Source organism: Cryptomeria japonica, chromosome 9 (genome assembly GCF_030272615.1).
Source record: "Cryptomeria japonica chromosome 9, Sugi_1.0, whole genome shotgun sequence".
Lineage (NCBI taxonomy): Eukaryota > Viridiplantae > Streptophyta > Pinopsida > Cupressales > Cupressaceae > Cryptomeria > Cryptomeria japonica.
In genome coordinates this window covers 610285011-610291010 of record NC_081413.1, presented here as the reverse complement: position 1 = coordinate 610291010, position 6000 = coordinate 610285011, and positions in this window count along the sequence as shown.

The following is a 6000-nucleotide window of genomic DNA, read 5'->3' as shown; positions in this document are numbered from 1 at the left end:
GGTCTGATGTCATACATTATAGCCACGAGAGTTAGTGAGTAACTCATTTCATACAGTTGTTGCTAGCTCTCATGTTTGTTTAATGGTAGCATTTTTAGGTCGCGAGCTAGTGACTAGACAGTTTGTGGTTAAGTTTTATGGTTATTGCAAGCTCACAAAGTTAAATATCTGAAGACCTGATCAAGCCGCGAGCTTGCAAGTGAAGTGCTAGCGGTTAAGAGATAAACAACTGTATGTTGGTGAGTACGCAACAAGGGTTAAAGTTACCACTATCTCCAAGTCGTTGTGGTGATTAGGACTTAACATTTTGTGGTCGAGAATTAGCGAGTGGCAGTTTAGTTCCCTCAGTTGCTAGATCTCGAGGTTATGAAGGCTTAGCATTTTCAGCTTGCGAGTTGGAGATAGAGTCATAAGGGCTTGTTGCTAGCTCGCGAGATTTTCTAATGGGTAGTCTTTCAGGCAGAGAGTTGACAACTGTGTGCCATGTGTTTTTAATGACTTAATATCTTGAAATCGCCAATATTTTTTTTTATGGTTTGAAAATAGCTTGAAATTGCCAATATTTTATTTTTATGGTTTGAAAATAGGTTGAAATCGCCAATATTTTTTTTAATGGTTTGTAAATAGGTTGAAATTGCCAATGCAAATATTTTTCTGGTTTTAAAAACATTACAATTCGCCCATGCAAATAATTTTTGGGTTTTAAAAACATTACAATTCGCTAGGATTTTTCACAAACTTTGAGTGATCATGGCTAATTCGCCAATGAAGATTATTATTTTTCTCCGTAAACCACAAAAATTCACTAGTAAAATTAAAATTTTCCTTGGGAATTATACAGCTTTCGCCAGGTTTTTACACCTTGTCCAAGGGGGGGGTTCTTAAAGTTTTCCCTGCCTCCAAGTACTGCAAATGGAAGTGAACTTGGCCAAGGTTATTTTAGGCCGACTTCTTTCAATAGGTTCAATCAGTTGCAAAATCTTGAGGAAGGGTATTTAAAACCAGATCCCCGAGCTTGTCGTTCTTCAGAAAATAATAGTAGAAACAAAATTAAAAACCCTAGCAGGATGGTAGAATCTCAATCTACACTTAGAGCTACTTTAAAGGGAAAGGCTACAATACTACCTCCCAAACCTTCACCGATGGTTTTGGGTCCAATTAGGGATCCCAACTCAGATATGGCTAATGTTTTAGAGATCAATGAGAATCTGGCTAAGCAGATTCAACAATCTTGCAAGGCCTTCGGTGTTTTTGCGAGATGGCAGGGACTCGGAATCACATCGGAGGTTCTTGTTGATTGGTTCTTGTCGACTTTCAATTAGATAGTAAGTATTGCTATCCCATGCGAAGGTTTTTTGTATATACATTGTGGTAATTCAAAACACAAGGAGGAATTCTTAACAAGTAAATCTCCTACTTTTAGAGGTTTTGAATTTTGTTTTTTATATTGGATTCCAAATTTTAACCCTAATAACATGCAATCTCTTAAGATAGATAGACCGATATTGTTTCCTAACCTACCAGTCAAATTAATGGACATTGAAATTATTAGGAAAATTGGTAATCACATTGGCAAATTTGTAGAAACTTGTGATAAATATAGGAAGTATGTGAATTATGTGATAATAATTAATATGGAAATTAGTATTAAAACCTTAAAACCTATTGAGATTAAATCAGGGGTGTCTTCCTTCCTTATCTATCCAAAATTCTTCAAAGGGATTCTCAACCTAGACCCTACTTTGCCCCCAGTTCCGCCTTCTCAACTGAGTTCCAGTAGGCTCCCTAGGCCCATCATTAGTTTCAATCTAGAAAAGGGAGGGTTTGTGGTTGAGACAAGCCCTTTTCCATCTAGGCAAATTGAGGATCCTAAGGATGTTGAGGATATTGAAGAAGGTGAATTTATCATTAACAAGGGATAGGAAGAGCGGGTGACCCCTTCCTCCCCTAGCCTTTGGGCAAAGCCCCTGATGGACTCTCCAAGAGCTTCTGCTGAGTTGAGGACCCCCCGCATCTCGAAGAAAAATCCCTAACCTAAATCTACTGAGGAGAAGGGTGGGGAATTTGATGATCTCCCTCTTCCCTCTGATCAAGCCATAAGAGTGGTGGATTGTAACAATCACATAGGCTCTCCCTTTAGGAAAGCTTTCTCTACTAACGTGGAGAGGGTAGGCCAGTCGGTTCAGGATGAGGATCCTGGTCACAAAGAGGATGAATTCAATTGCATTATTAACTATCTCTGTGACTCAGTCACCAAGGAGATCATGAATAAAATGTTGGATGAAATAATTGACAAAGATGAGATGTATCTTCAAAAAAAACTATTAGGTAAAGAAATTCTAGCCTCCTCACCTCCCCCAATGGCCTCAAATATAGAAGAACTTCTTGTAGATCTGAATAATAAGGAAAATGAAACTTTAGGTATCAAACTTTGGGCATTGGATAAATCTACCCCGGACTATACTAAGCTCTTCAAAAAGAGGGGTAGGAAATCCCTATTGGAGCTTCAAGCCAATGATGGCTCTACGGAAGGTCAATTTAAACTCAAGGACATGTTTTATGCTGGGAAGGGGAAGCTCCTTCTGAAGGGCTGATGAAGATCATTTCATGGAATGTTAGGGGCTTAAATGACCCTAACAAGCAGAGCTTAGTCAAACATTGTCTATCCTCCTTCAACCCTGAATTAGTCTTACTTCAAGAGACTAAATTGGGAGATGCAGACTTAGCTTCCTTTAGCAAATGTTTAGGCTTTAGGTAGATTTTAGGAACCCCAGGTATTGGGGCCTCCGAAGGTCTATCTATCATATGGGATCCTTGAAGTATCCTTCTTTCTCCTCTAGTATCAAATCTTAACTGGATGAGTGGGAGAGTAACTTGTCTCAAGAATAATTTAGAATTTATCATTGTAAATATTTGCGGGCCGATCCTTAATGATGATAAAAAAAGAGTCTGGGAGGAAATTGAGAATTTCACGAACTCCCTCAGCCAGGTATGTTTTATAGGAGGGGATTTTAATGCAATTTTGCATCATCATGAGAAGTAGGGAGGCTTAGGCATTAATGTTAAGGCCTCTTTGGGCTTCACTGATTGATTCCATAGGAGCGGTATGTTAGAGATAAATATGGTCAAGCGTGCCTTTACTTGGAATAACCGTAGGCTAGGATTTAGAAACATTGTAGAGAAACTGGACAAGTTCCTTGTTTTGGGAAGTCTTATCAACTTTCCCTTCACCCTAGAAGCCTCAATTTTACCTTTTTTAGGATCGGACCACTTCCCCATTTAACTAGATTTTCAAGGGGAATATAGCCCTAGGAGATGTCCTTTTAAGTTTGAAAATATGTGGCTTAAAGATGATCATATCCTGGAGCTCCTTAAAGAATGGTGGAATGGGGCCATGATCTCTGGATCTAGGATTTTTAAGGTTGTTAACAAACTTAAGATAATCAAGCAGAATCTTATTCAATGGAATAGGGAGCGCTTTGGCAATATCTTCGATAACAAAGCTAAGGTGGAAGCTGAGCTAGCAGAAGTTAATGAGCAAGTGATTAAATTTGGTATGGATGAGTCTTTGTTTCTCAAAGAGAAGAAACTTATGGCAGATCATGAATCTATTCTCTCCAAAGAAGAAGTGTAGTCACACAAATCTGTCCAGCTTAATTAAATAAATATTCACTATTTATTTGATTAAAAATCCACTAGCCATCAGTTAATTAAATAAATATTTAATTAATTCATCTCCAAACATTCTCCTATTAATTAAATAAATTATTCAATTTATTTTAATTAATTCATTAAACCAAATTCACAATCAATTAAATGAATAAAATCTATTTATTTAATTAAAATCCCCTTTTCCTCTTTTAAATAAATTAAATAAAAACATTTATTTAAATCATTATCCCCCCCACTTGCATTTTCCTACAAACACAACTTGCACACATTTATTGAAATAAATGAAATTTTATTTTAATAAAATCCTATTTTCCCTCACCCACCAAATCCAATTGCATTCCTAAATCTCCTTCTAGATTCTTCTAACCCCTTCCTAATTAGCCTAATCCATCCCCTAATTATTGTCACATTCCTAAGCAAAATGGAGTCGCTTCTCAAAGACTTCAAAAGTCTTTGAAAAGCATTTAATGCTTTGTGTGTTCAACAAATTAACCCCCAAAGTCTTCCAAGACCACTAATGGCTCTTACATGACCATTTATGGCTCTTACATAACCATTTATGGTTATTTCAAACTTGTCTCCCCAAACATTTATTGCTTTGACCATGTTTATCCCTTTTTACATTTGCACAAGAGTTTATCCATTGGATAAAAGCTTTATTCTTTGAATAAAGAGTTTATTCATTCAACTAAGCTTGACTTTAACTCCCAAGGTCATATCAAGCAATTAATGCTTATTCCCTCCCCTCTTAACCTATCTCACATTGACACTTGTCATCCTGGGATTGGGTTGAAAACCCTCACATGGATTGAAAATCATTCAATCCCGACCCTTGTTGAGATTGCTCAATCTCAACCATCCATTGCTCCATTTTTCCTATAAATACAGCCCATTTCTTCATAATCTAGATCCTGAAAACTTGTATGCATTTAACCTATAGGCATTTTAGAGTGCATTTAGCATAGCAAACTAAAGTCTTGTTATTTTGGTTAAAAATCAATCATTTTAATAGCATCTAGTATTTTAGCTTTTCATTTTACATATAGAGCAAAATACTAAAATCTCAATCCTCCATAAGCATCCATAGTGCAAAAAGTTGCTGAGAGCTACACTATTTTGGAACTTGGAGAGGAGAGGAGCAAGGGAGAAGGAGCTAAGAGCATGCTAAGAGGCATTTGGAGATGCCTTATTATCTTTGTTTCATTTGTTAGATATATTAGCATGATTTTAGTATCTCTTTTGATATGCCCGTTTAGATTAGTTTTTGATTAACTAACACTAGTGATTTCTTTTGTCTTGTGTTGTTTGTCATTTGCTAACCTTGTCCATTTCGCAGTGCATCAAGAAGTCTTCTAGAAACAAAAACCTAGAGAGTCCTGGTTGGAGGCGGGCGATAAGAATACCAATTTTTTTCACAATAGTGTAAGAATGAGAAGAGTCAGAAACCATATCTCGAGAATTAAGGATAGTAATGGCTCTGAGGTGGTTAATCCTATTACCATTGTGAAAGAGGTTGTTGATCTCTTTACCCTTATCCTAACCTCAGATTGGAGTCCTCATAACTCATCCTAGGACATGTCTATCAAGAGTATCCCTAGGCTTTTGAATAAGGAACATTCGGATGCTCTTAATGCCAAATTTTCTCTAGCAAAAGTTGAAGCTATTCTTAAGCAGATGAGCCCAGATAAATCCCCTAGGTTGGATGGCTTTCCAACTAGCTTCTTCCAAGTATGTTGGCCCTTTCTCAGTGAGGAAGTTATGACAGCTCTAGAAGGGATGAGAAACTCAGGCAACATCCTCAAGAAAATCAACAACACCTTTTTGGCCCTTATCCCTAAAAATGACAAATCAGAATGTTTTGATGAGTTCTGACCTATATCCCTCTGCAATATGATTTACAAAATTTTCTCCAAAACTTTAGCTTACAGGCTTCAAAAACTCCTCCCCTTGTTGATCAGTGAGGAGTAGACAGGATTTGTCCCTGGGAGATCCATTTATGATGGTTTCATTATAGCTCAGGAAGCTATCCACTCGGTATAGAAAAATGGGATCCCTAGTATGCTCCTAAAATTAGATATCAGAAAAGCTTATGATAAGGTGAACTGGAGATTTCTATTTAGATGCTTAGAAGCCTTTGGCTTTCCAGCTTCATGGATCAACTTGATTTTTGAATGTATATCTATGCCTAAATTCTCTATTTTGGTTAATGGTACCCTAGAAGTTTTTTTTAACTCTTCTAGAGGTTTGAGGCAGGGCGATCTCCTCTCTCCTTTTCTCTTTATTCTTATGGCTGAAGCACTGGGTAGATCAATCTCCAGAGCTAGGGAG